Genomic DNA, 14,077 nt, shown 5'->3' with positions numbered 1-14,077 from the left:
GCACCACGGCTGGGGAGCTCAAAGACCAATTGGATAAATGTGGAGCAGCTCTTAATAATTGGAATAAGGCTCGCAAAAAGGAAATGCATATGAGGATAAAGGAATATGAAGATAAAATTGCTACCTTATCTAATCGAATACACAACACGGGCTGGAATCAATTGAAGGAATTGGAACAATCCTACAATGTGTATTTGGACAAAGAGGAGAAATTTTGGAAACAAAGAAGTCGAGCTTTATGGTTGAAGGAAGGGGACCGAAATACAAAGTTTTTTCACAGGAAAGCGAACTCAAGGAAGAAGAAGAACTCAATTACGGGCTTGCTTGATCAAAATGCTCAATGGGTTTATGGAAATAGAATGGTGGGACGGGTGGCATGTAACTACTTCCAACAGTTGTTTACGGCACAACCGGCTTCTGCAGATGAGTTAAAAGAGTTTCAAAGCATGGTACCAAACAAAATTTCCCGAGAAACCAATGAGTACCTTATTGCTCCTTTTACAAAGGACGATGTAGTACAAGCTATGAGAGATATTCATCCACACAAAGCCCCGGGTAATGATGGAATGCCAGGCCTATTTTATAGGAAATTCTGGCCGATCATTGGAGAAGAAGTCACTACAGTTTGCTTGGGAATTCTCAATGAGGGAAAGAGTGTTGAAGCTATTAATGATACCCTTATTTGCCTTATCCCGAAACTACCAAAACCAATCCAAATGTCAGAATTTAGACCCATTAGCTTATGTAATGTGGTCTATAAGATAGTAGCAAAGTGTTTAGCGGGGCGTATGAAACATAGTCTTCATCAAGCCATATCCGAAGTTCAAAGTGCGTTTGTAGGAGGAAGGTTGATCCAAGATAATGTAATCATCGGGTATGAAAGCCTCCATAGTATGAAGATGAAAAGATTTGGTAATGGGAAGAAAATGGCCTTAAAGCTAGACATGTCCAAAGCATATGATCCGGTTGAGTGGAGCTTCCTTATGACTATGATGCGAGGATTGGGATATGATGAGATTTGGATTGAGAAGATCATGAGGTGTGTAACTAGTGTCTCCTTTTTGGTTCTAATCAATGGAGAAAGATATGGGAACTTCCATCCATCTCGGGGTCTTCGCCAAGGTGATTCACTATCCACATACCTCTTCCTTATTTGTTCGGAGGGCCTTTCATGTCTAATCCAAGAAGCCGAGAGGGCTGGGAAAATAACAGGGGTTCAGTTTGGTAAGAATGATGTTTAAAGTGTCTCACCTTTTCTTTGCGGACGATAGTTTTGTATTTTTTGAAGGGAATGAGACAGAATGTGAGACAATGACACAAATTTTCCAGCGTTATGCAAGGCTTTCGGGACAAAAAATAAACCTTGAGAAGTCAGAAGTGAGTACGGGCAGAAGTATACCTAAGCAATTGGGTCAACATCTTGCGAATACACTTGGGGTTCGGCTGGTCCATAATCATGCCATCTATTTGGGACTGCCAAGCTACCTTGGAAGGAAAAAGAAAGATGTGTTTGAGGTCATCAAAGATAAAGTTTGGAGTAAACTCAAAGGGTGGAAAGCATTAATGTTCTCCCAAGCGGGGAAAGAAATTCTTATAAAAGCAGTGATCTAGGCTCTTCCTAGCTACTTCATGAGTTGCTTTCGCCTTCCAAAGAAGTTGATCAAAAATCTCCACTCTTTGGCAGCCAATTTTTGGTGGGGAGACACAAAGGAAAATAAAAAACTCCATTGGAGCACTTGGGACAAGATGTGTAAACCAAAGGAAGAGGGAGGCTTGGGTTTCCGTAGTCTCTCTGAATTTAATCAAGCTCTTCTAGCCAAACAAGGGTGGCGCCTCATACATAAGCCTCACTCTTTATTAGCAAGAGTCTTGAAAAATAGTTACTACCCTAACACCTCCTTTCTTACTGCAAAATGTCCCCAAAATGCATCTTGCATATGGAAAGAAATTATTTGGGGCAGGGAGATTATTTATGAAGGTGCCCGATGGAGAGTTGGAAATGGTAGAACCATTCGAGTTTGGCAAGATAAGTGGCTGCCAAGGCCTAATGGCACAATTACACACCGGCCTTTGGACGCAAATCCCAATACCACAGTGAGCAGCCTACTTAATGCTAAGGAAGATTGGAATGAGGATATTCTAAACAAATACTTTCATAAGGAGGATGTTCCTTGGATATTAGGGATCCCAATAGACATTCACTCAGAGGACACTCTAGTTTGGCCTTTCACTAAGGATGGTCACTACATTGTGAAGAGTGGATATAGAGTAGCTAGGGAGATAAATCTTGCCCCCACCCGATGCTCTAATATGGATCAAATTCATGCTTGGTGGAAGATGTGGTGGAATCTGAATTTGCCTCCACGGATGAAGCTTTTTGGATGGAAAATGTGTCGAAATTGGCTCCCGGCAAAGTCCAATCTTTGTCATAGAGGTATGAAAATCGACACTACTTGCAATAACTGTGGCAGGTTTGAGGAATCGCTTTCCCATGCGCTTTGGACTTGTGAAAAGGTTAAAAAAGTGTGGAAACTTTTACCTTATTACAAGTTAATCAAGGAAAGCAAAGGCCACTCAATGATGGATTTGCTAGTGGATTTCAGACAAAAGCTAGCTAGGGAGGAATTTGAAGATGTTATCAAGGTTCTTTGGGCAATTTGGGAGAATCGAAAATAGACAATGGAACAATCAACCTTATATGAATGGGGCTCGTTTGCTGGAATGGGTATTCAATAGTTACCCGAGAGAGATTAGTGGGAAAGAATGTCTCCCTACTGTGCACCCTACTGCTACTAAAGATCAATGGCAGACCCCTCCTGTTGGTACTTATTGTGTTCACTGTGATGCAGCCATCCAACCGGACCAAGCAGGGGTGGGGCTCGGCTATATTTGGCGGGATTGGTTGGGCAACATTGTCTCTACTGGTATGCACTATCTCCATGTTTGCTGCACTGTGCCTATAGCTGAAGCTAAAGCACTGATTACTGCTCTGCAGAATAAACCGAAGAACTTGCAAAGTCCTTATGAAATCAGGTCAGATTGTAAGCAGCTGGTTGAAGAAATCTCAGCAATTGACAGCTCCATTGGTGATATTCAGATGGTTGTTAATCAAATTAAGAGACACCCTGAGTTTTCTTACTGTACAAAGTTCAATCATGTAAAAAGAGCCCAAAATGTAGGTGCTCATAGCTTAGCTAAGAGAAGCCTAGAAACAAAATTAACTCATTCTTTTTACAATTCATTTCCGGACTGGTTAGCCATTGTTTGTAAGGCTGACCTCTCCCATTCTTTGTAAGTTTGTTGGTGTTGTTTAATAAAGTTTCTTTTCAAAAAAAAAATTAATAATAATAATAATAATAATATAAAATTTTAATAATTACATCAAATATATAATCATCATATTTACGTTTACTTTTTAGTTATTAAATTACTATTGAATATTATGATTAATTTAAAAATTAAAAGAAAAATAAATATAAATAATTTATAATATGATACTTTATTTCATTATAAAAACTTAGTTATAATTGATTATATTTAAAATTAAATTACTAATAATTATTAATTAATTTTATGCAATTTATTACTAAATAAAGAACTTTTAACAATTAATTTTTTTAACTTAAATAATTACAATACAGTAGAACCTCTATCCAAGAATACACTTGGGACCAAGTAAATTATATTCTAATTGAGAGGTTATAACTAAATAGAGTTACACTAGAAAAAAAAAATTAAAAAACCAAAAAATATCAATGTAACAATAATAACAATAACTAATCATTAATACTATATCATAATAGAAATATTTTAGAGTAAATATAATTTCATACATGTATTATAATTTAAAATAAAATTATTAATTTTACATAAATAAATTTACAAATACATGTATATATTTTATTAAGATATAATTATTCTTATATAGAGGTATACTTTGTTAATACGTGACTTAGAAAATGTATAACTAATTACAATTTAGAGGTTATTCTTATTTATAACTGGCCCAAATCGGGACTTGATTTTTTTATAACAAATTAGAGGTTATTCTTGAATAGAGTATTCTTAAATAGAGGTTCTACTGTATTTGTAAACAAAACTCTTCATAATTTAAAATTATTATACACGTAACTTTAATTAATAATAAATAGTAAGCATGACATCGAATTAGTATTAATTTTACACCCAATCTTATTTTTAATACCATTAAGTGCCAAATCAACGTGTCAGTCCAAAATTAGTTCAAGTTATTTAAAAATTAAATGAAAAAATAGTTTAAAATGTAAGATCAAGTATAAAATTAAATATTAGCTAACTATTTTGGCTTATCGTTGAAATCATATTCATCAATCTAGAGATTGTAAAAAAATTACCAAAGTCGATTATCAATATTAATTGAGATTATTGTTTTTTTTTTCACAAATAAGCATAACAGTAGGAAAATAGCAAGCAACTCACTAAAAACTAAAGAGAAATCTAACTGTAGCTGGTGGATTAGAGAAATGGGTTTGTGACAAAGATGTAGGTGATTGCATCGAAGTGTAAATTTTACATGATGTCAGGTTGGAAAAGACTGAAACCCTAATTTTTGAAATTAGAGATTTTCATTTTTTTATTTATTATTATTTTTTTGATAAGGGAGGAAGATGAGTCAAGTGGTTGTTATAAATAATGATTAGATGAAAAAAAAATTGAATTAGGGGATGTCCAGGCCAATGAGAATCGATTTAAACAAAAGCTTCTTGAGTGTCAAGAAGAATTACAGAAAGAGTCGTAGAGCCTTATACAGGAAGAAAATGCTTTACGGGCACAATACAAAGAAGCACATCAAAATTTTATTTCTTTCTGTCAACATAATGCAAACTCTTTTGGCTTAAGGATGGAGATGACAACTCTTCATTGTTATATGCTAGTATTCGCTCCAGGAGGATCTTGAACAAAATTTATTCTATTCTTGATCAACATGGCAATAGAATCTATCAACCTAGGCAAGTGACCAAAGCATTTGCAAACTATTATAAGAATTTGTTGAGGAGCTCTCTTGAAGGAAGGAAATTGGTCAGCGAGAAAATAATGGATCTTGGGCCAATTATCAATGTTGAACATACTAGACTTTTGTTGGCTGAATTCTCATGTGAAGATGTAAAGAAGGTGGCCTTTGATATTCTGAGAAATAAATTGCCTGGACCAGATGGGTTTAGAAGTTTCTTCTACCAAGATAGTTGGAAGGTGATTGGGAAAGATGTAAGTGAAGTAATTCTATCACTGTTGTATAATGTAAAACTACTTAAAGAAATAAACACAACTAGCCTGACTCTAATCTAAAAAAGTAAATGCCTAAACTCTGTCCTGGATTATCTTTCCATAGCTTGGTATAATGTAATTTATAAAGTTGCAACAAAGCTTATATGCTCACGTTTGAGAATGATCTTCCCGTTATCATTGCTCAAAATCAAATTGGATTTGTCCAAGGAAAGTTTATTGCATACAATACCATGATATGTTAGGATTTAGTGAGGCATTATAAAAGGAATGGAAAGAGGCCTAAATGCATGATTAAAATAGACCTAATTAAGGAAAGTATATGATACAATTGAATGTGATTTTATTGATGAGATGTTGAATGCTTTCGAGTTTCCAAAATAATTTGTGGACTTAGTAACGGTGTGTGTTCGAATGCCTTAATTTAGCCTTATGTTTAATGGATGTTTGCATGGGTTCTTTGAAGCTAGAAGGGGTTTCCTTGACGGAGACCCTATGTCTCCTTTTCTCTTTATCCTAGGCAAGAAATATCTATCAAGATTAATGATGAAAGTTAGGGAGAAAGATGATGTTAAACTCCATGAGCGTTGTGAGAAACTACAATTGTTACATCTATGCTTTGCGAATGTTGTACTACTTTTTATCATGGAGATTTCAAGTCAATCTATCACATGCTTCAAGGTCTCAAAATTTTTTCTCAATAATTTGGGCTACAACCAAGCGAACCCAATCTTATTTTTTTTTTTTTTTTGTTGTAACATGGCTAACAATGAAATTCAGAGGGTGGTGGAGGTGTCCAATTTTGGTAGGAGTCAGTTGCCTTTCTAATATCTTGGTATTTCAATTTTTGCCAAAAAAATACCTATTGCCAAAAGTGATGTTTTGATAGAAAATATGGTCCAAAGAATCAAAGTATGAAGCTCAAGGAACTTGTCTTATGTAGGTTAGGAAACTTTGGTAATTTAGTCCTAATTGTTATTCATTCTTATTGTTCACAATCACATCAAAAGCTTCTTCAAAAAGTAAACTCTATTTGTAGAAGGTTTCTATGGGAAAGGGTGGATATAAATGGCCCAAGATCGGTAGCTTTGGAAGACTTGTGTAAATAAAAAAACAAGGTCGATTGGGGTTTGGAAGAACCAAAGAATAGAATGAAGCCGTAATAGGAAATATGTTTGGGCAAGTGAAACGAAGTAGAACACACTTTTAGTGAAATGGGTGAATACAGTATACATTAGAGAAGAAGGTTGGAGGAGGGCCTATGACGCACCTCCCTCCAGTAGCTGGTACTGAAAACAGATTATGCGAGTGAAGAACAAAATTATAGAGATGAATATCCTTCCAACTGTTACAACAGGTACATATTTGATAAGGAATGGATATGCTAATCTGTGTCCTGAGTTTCTCCTATTAATTGGCTTAGGAAGGTCTGGAATAGACTGTCTATACCAAAGCATAGATTCATATTGTAGCTTGTGGTATTGGATAGATTGAGATTTAAGTCAAGGTTGTTTAGATACAATAATTTCTTGGATGAGGTGTGTCCGATTTGTGGATTAGGTAAAGAAAATGGAAAGCATTGATTTTCAATTGTCACTTAAGCATTCATGTCCTTGCTGAAATAAAAAGTTGGCTGAACTAGAATATAACAGTAAGGACAATACCGAGCCTACACCAATGACTGACTAGCATCAAAATGATTTGTTTCTGACGCCAAGTTTATTCAGCAACAATAGCGGTGAAAATTTACCACATTTGGTGGTGCATGGATGAAGCTCTTTGGAACATGCAAATTTATACAATTGATGTAATTGTAAAGAGGATTAAATATGATATTAACGTTAGAATTAAAACTAGTAGTATGCCTAAGAAAGTGGCAAAACATGATATAAAATAGTTTGAGCATTTGTAAATAGAGGTTGCAGATATATGAAAAAGATGCTGCTAGGATGTTAAGTTTGATATGTGGAATATATTTACATGATTGACCAAAAAAATAATTAGATGTCATTTTTAAAAAATAATTAGTTATTCTAAAATTTATTTAAGAAGGGGGTGGAAGTCTAAATTTTGTAAAAAAAATAGAATTTTACAATAATTATTATAGTTAAATGGTTTAACTGTTAAAAAAATTATAATAGGGATTTAAATATAAAACTAAAATTATATATAAATATTAATTGCTAAAAAGAGTCTTGGTAAATATTTAAATTAAAATTTTAATTATTTCAAGAAAATAATTAATTATGATTAATTTAATTCTTAAAAAAATCACATATTAAAATGTAACTATCATAGTTATAATAAATTTATAATCATTTGGTAGTCACCATAAAATACTAAAAGGTACCAGTACACTATTGATACAATAAAGTAGTAGACCTCATATAATTTTTAAGAGTTTTTACACAAAATATTATATTTTTAAAAAACTTTACATTTATACTATGATATTTTATATTTTTACATCTATATTTTCTATATTATAATTTTTTTCATTTGTACTCTCTCTCTCTCTCTCTCTCTCTCTCTCTCTCTCTCTCTCTCTCTCTCTCTCTTATTTTCTTCTTTATCCATTACCACTCTCACCCACTCTTTCTCTTTCACATACTTTATTTCTCACATTTTTACTATTTTTTTTTAAAAAAAATTTTAATACTCTTATTTATCTTTCTCACTCTCACAAAATTTGTTCTATTTTTTTAAAATTAGAAACACTTCTATTTTTTTTTTACATTTTCTTACTAGTCACATTCGAATATGTCCAATACTATTTATTTTTATAAAAATTAATTATATTTTTTTTAAAAAAAAAGAGTATTAATTAATTTCACTTAAGCTCTTACAAAATTAATTATAATTATTTCCATTAAAGTAATTTATATAAAATTATTAAATTATTTTTTTTATGGCTTAGCAAGTATATTATTACTTCAAATAACAATTTGTACAACCTAGTAGCATCTTCCAATTTGAAGAGGACTTAAAAAAATCTATAAAACCTTTACAATGTATGAAACCAATCTTTTTCACTATTAGTTACATTCTTAGGCCAAATACAAGTAATTCTTCTTTTTGTTACATCTTTAATTTTATACACTATTCTACCACTATTATCCATAGCCTTGCCAAATTTTGCTATTTTGGTTGGCCTATATGTTGTACACAAGGGCAGCCAAAGCAGTCGAGATAACCTTCTTTTTAAACTTACTCTTCTTAGCCTTTCCAATCCACTTAATAATTCGTGGCAAAGAGGTGGAGGTAGTTCCCCAATAAAACTATTTTTTAATATGCTCCAAACTGTTGGAAATTATTTTACCAGGATCTTAGATCTACTCACAAGTATGTTGATTAACACCCTAAATATGAACTTTCTAAAACGATGAAATAAACACATATAAAGTTTAGTATACCTTACATTGGGTGCAGCGGAATAATATGACTCCTTCCGTTCAGATCTCTAACCCTTGTATCCTTTCTGTCACAGAGTACTATCAAGATCTGAACCTGGATCTCTTTCTCTGATTCTTTAGTGCTGAAACTCCTTCTTACTGAAAGTCTTTCTTCACGATCTTCCTCACTATGATTGAGGTATCACTTGCTGTGTGTGGGCACTACTCTAATCACTAAGTATTTCGAAATCTTAAGGAAGAAGAGAGAGAGAGTGGGCGGCCAGGTATAGAGAGAGAAGGCTCAGGTTTTTCTGAATGAAAAGTGTGTTATTTTTCTGAAGCCTTCACTATCTATTTATAGCATTCCACTAGGGTTAGGTTTGAATTATTTGGCATTAAAAAAATGAAAATGTCAGAGGATAATTCCTATAAAAGTGGTCGACCATGGCAGTATGGATTTGGGCCTCACTTTTTGCAATTTTGCAGTTTTATCACTTTTGCATCTGATTTTCTCAAAAACACTAATTTTCAAATTCAACCATTTAAATGCCAATTCTAACTATTTAATAACTATAAATAATTATTAAATAATATTGTCATTTATCATATTTATTAATTGAACCATACAAAGTATCATAATTAACAAATATGCCCCTAAAACTCTTTCTTTACAATTTCGCCATTACTTAGTGAAAAATTCACAAATAGACATAGTCTAATTTGAGAATTATAATTGATTAATCAAAACCAATTATATGAGTCTTACAAGCAATATTATCTCAACTAGTGGGGGGACCATGGGTCTATATAACCGAGCTTCCAATAAGCAGATCAAGAATTTATTACCTAAATTCACTAACTTATTAATTCTTCGTTGAATCCACGCATAGAACTTAGAATTGCACTCTCAGTATATAGAATGCTCTATATGTTCCACCATATAGACACATCATTAGTTATCCATTGTTATAATCCTAATTTGATCAATGATCCTCTATATGAATGATATACACTGTAAAGGGATTAGATTACCGTTACACCCTACTATGTATTTTATTCTTAAAACACTTGACCCCGTATAAATGATATTTCAGCTTATGTGAAATGAGTACTCCACCATTTATTTTCGTTTGGTCAAGCTCGAAGGAGATCATCCTTTGCTTACTATACGCCAGATAGAAGCTATAGATTTCATGTTTATGTTAGCGCTTCCACTCAATTGCACCACCGTGTTCTCAAAATGTACGTATCACCCTGACCTAAAAATAGGCTTAACTAACAAATCAAAGAACACGAATAGCCTCTTAAGATTGAGCCTAATCATAACAGGATTAAGATCATTTGATCTAGGATCAACTAGGCGGTATTGACTTGAATAGATTTTACGGTAAGTTTAATAAATCTAAGTCAAAGTTCAATATCGGTCCCTTCCGATGCATACTCCATGCATCCAACCTGAGCTTTACTTTAACCAATATTCTGGAAAGAACATAGCATTTCTCCAAATGCAAGTAAACTCTTGTTGTAGATTATCATATCAATAAAACCCTGTGTCTGATAAATCTAGGAAACTTTATTCACATAGTCATGTTTACTTTCCAAAGTGTTGACAACACAATAAACAGGATCAAGTATGTGAAAAGGGTTTCAGATGAATTTATAAATCAAATAGACAAGCAATTGATAAGGTGAACCAAAACATACACAAATGAATGAAAAATACTTCTGTTTCTTTATTGATGTTGAATAAAATAGATTACATTGAAATGGAGTTTCATTTAGGGCATAAAACCCAACAAACTCCCACTTGCACTAATATAAAACAATCAGTACATATCAATTAATCCTAAATTCTGACGGTGCTTTTCAAATGCAGACACGGCCAAGACTTTGGTGAATGGATCAGCTAAGTTATCTTCTGTGTCCACTTTCTCAACTAGTACATCCCCTCTTGCTTCTCTTGTGGCTTCGAGGTTCCTTACTGTTAGCTATCGCTCCATTATTATCACAAAGTAAGACCAGAGGCTTTTCCATTCTAGGCACGACACTGATACTGGTGAAGAACTTTCTTAGCCAGACAAGTTCTTTAGCAGCTTCGGCTGCAGCTATGTATTCAGCTTCCATAGTCGAGTCCGATATCGCGGTTTGTTTTGCACTTCTCCAAACCACTGCTCCACCCCCAAGAGTAAACACCATCCCAGATGTAGATTTCCTGTCTTTAAGACTTGCCTGGAAATCTGAATCAGTATAGCCTATAGGATTTAAAGCACCACCCTTGTAGACTAATACTAGATCTCTTGTACTCTTTAAGTATTTCAGAATATACTTAACTGCGTTCCAATGTTGTTGTCCCGGATTTGACTGATACCTGCTCACGATTCCCACTGCATAGCAGATGTCAGGTCTAGTGCATAACATTGCATACATAAGACTTCCAACTGCAGAAGCATAGAGAATTTTCGCCATGTCCTCTATCTCTTGAGGATCGGTCGGAGACTGTTCCTTGGATAGACAGATACCATATCTAGAAGGCATGTTTGCCCCATTGGTGTTGTTCATGGAGAATCTCTCTAAAACTTTGTCAATGTAGGTTGTTTGAGAGAGAGCAAGAGATCTGTTCTTCCGGTTTCTGATAATCTGAATACCAAGAACATAGGTGCTTCACCCAAATCTTTCATATCGAATTGAGTGTTGAGCCATTCCTTGATGTGAGTCATTTTCTTGATATTGTTTCCAATAATCAAAATGTCATCAACATAAAGGACCAGGAATACTACTACTTGGTCTTCCTTGAGTTGGTAAACACAAGGTTTATCTTCATTCTGAAGAAAGCCGTAGGTCTTGATGATTTCATCAAACCTTTTGTTCCATGAGCGAGAAGCTTGCTTAAGTCCATAGATAGACCTATTTAATTTGCAAACTTTCTTTTCCTGCCCTGGAAGAACATAGCCTTCTGGTTGCTCCATATAGATGGTTTCTTCAAGTACCCCATTAAGGAAGGCAGTCTTGACATCCATTTGCCAGATTTCATAATCGAAAGCAGCAGCTATGGAGAGAAGAATTCGGATGGATTTGAGCATGGCAACAGGACTAAAAGTTTCCTCATAGTCCAGGCCTTCTCTTTGGGTATAACCCTTGGCTACAAGTCTAGCTTTAAAAGTTTCGACTTCGCCTCCAGCTCCTCTTTTCTTCTTGTAAACCCACTTGCATCCTATCGGATGATAGTCGTCAGGTGCGTCTACATATTCCCAGACTTTGTTCTTTTTCATGGAATCCATTTCTGAATCCATGCCGGCCGACCATCGTTTCCGTTGCGGACTAGCCATTGCCTATTTATAGGTTAATGGATCGTCTTCAATACCGTCACCAACGACCATATTGATTTCACCATCCAAGCCATAACTTGCTGGTTTTGTTGAAACCCTCCCACTACGACGAGGAGCGGTGATCTTCTGAACAGGAACTTTGGTAGTAGTTCTCTCAGTTGGTTCGACTGAGGGAGTGGGATTGTCCTCTTCACGAGTGGAAGAGGACGGAACATTGGAAGGACTTATATCTGAAAGCATTTCCTCCAACACTACTTTACTTTGTGATTTGAAATTCTTAATATAGTTATCTTCAAGGAAAGTGGTATTTGTTGAAACAAACACTTTATCATCCTTGCGACTATAAAATAGTCCACCCCTAGTCTCTTTAGAATTTCCGACAAACATGCAAACTTCAGTTCGTGACTCAAGTTTTCCGTCTTTCTTTCTTAAGACATGAGCAGGGCACCTCCAAATTCTATAATGGCGTAAACTAGGTGTACGACCAATCCATAGTTCTAAAGGTGTCTTAGAGATTGATTTAGATGGAACAACATTTAAAATGTCGGTTACCATCTGAATTGCATATCCCCAGAAGGACGTAGGTAGAGTTGAAAAACTAAGCATGGACCTAACAATTTCCAAAAGCGTGCGATTCCGTCTTTCTGCAACTCCATTTTGCTGTGGAGTGCTAGGGGCGGTTAATTGGGATTCAATTCCAAGTTCAATTAAATGATCTTTAAACTGCATATCCATATATTCTCCACCCCTATCAGTTCGCAAGATCTTTAATGATTTACCTAATTGGTTTTGAGCCAATGCGTGAAATTCCTGAAACTTTGCAAATGTTTCAGATTTCTTATGCATAAGGTAAATATGTCCATATCTAGAGTAATCGTCAATGAAAGTGACAAAGTACTCATAACCACCTCGGGCTTTTACATTCAAAGGTCCGCAGACATCGGAATGCACTAACCCTAGGGGTTGTTTGGCACGCTCTCCCTTCGCAGAGAAAGAACGTTTAGTCATTTTTCCTTCCAGGCAGGACTCGCATACTGGCAATTCACCTAAGACGACATTTTTCAATGGACCGTCTTTGGTTAGCCTATTGAGTCTATCAAAGCCTATATAACCTAAACGTAAATGCCATAGATATGTTTCATTATCATCAACGATCTTTTGCTTTTTGTGGTTTCTAGGTTTAGCTACTTTAAAAAGTTCGTTATGTAAGGCAAATGGTGTTTATGGTCTAAGAACATAAAGCCCCTGTTCCATGGATGCAACACAAATATGAATGTCATTTCGAGAAATGGTAGAACCAGAACTCGAAAAATCTAATTTGTATTGTTGCAATTGTAAGCATGAAACAGAAACCAAGTTTCTACAGAAATTTGGAATGTATAAGACATTGTCTAATTCCAAAATTCTGTTTTTAAAATTGAGTTTGGCTTTTCCTCTAGCTCTAACCGAAACCATTTCGCCATTACTAACTTTAAGTTTCAACTCTCCGGATTTCAAATAATTCCAATTCTCAAGCAATTGTAATGAACAACTTACACGGTTTGTAGACCCAGAATCAAGAATCCAAATGGATTTATCATTCTCTAACACACATGATTCGAAGACTAAAGCATTACTGCTTATTCGTTTGTGATTTGTTGTTCTTGATGGTACAATTTGTTGTGAAGTATAACTTGAGGAAGTGAAATCACTTTCTCTTATCTTCTCAACTAAGCTCGAAATAGTAGGATTTATGGAGGTTTGAACTATTTTCTCTTCAGAGTGAACAATTCCCAGCTTACCTGCTTTCTGGAATTCAATGTCCATCATGAGGATATGTGAAGTATTACTCTGACAAGGAGTTTATAACTTCAAGTTTAATTGCTAAGATATTAACTAGGAGTGGAATGGGATGAGGGTTATTGGCACTACAACACATCAATAAAATAGAAGTAAGGTTTTGGTTCAAATTCATACACAAGTTCAGAAAATAACAAATAATCACATACGTTATAAAAATACTAAATCTAACATAGTTTATTTTCCAAGGTTTCCAACATAATGAAATACAGTGTCCCAGTAGGCGAGAGTCAAAGATAACACTAGTTGAATAGAGTA

The sequence above is a fragment of the Cannabis sativa genome, chromosome 6 (assembly GCF_029168945.1).
Source record: "Cannabis sativa cultivar Pink pepper isolate KNU-18-1 chromosome 6, ASM2916894v1, whole genome shotgun sequence".
NCBI classification, from domain to species: Eukaryota; Viridiplantae; Streptophyta; class Magnoliopsida; order Rosales; family Cannabaceae; genus Cannabis; species Cannabis sativa.
This window is presented reverse-complemented; position numbering follows the sequence as displayed.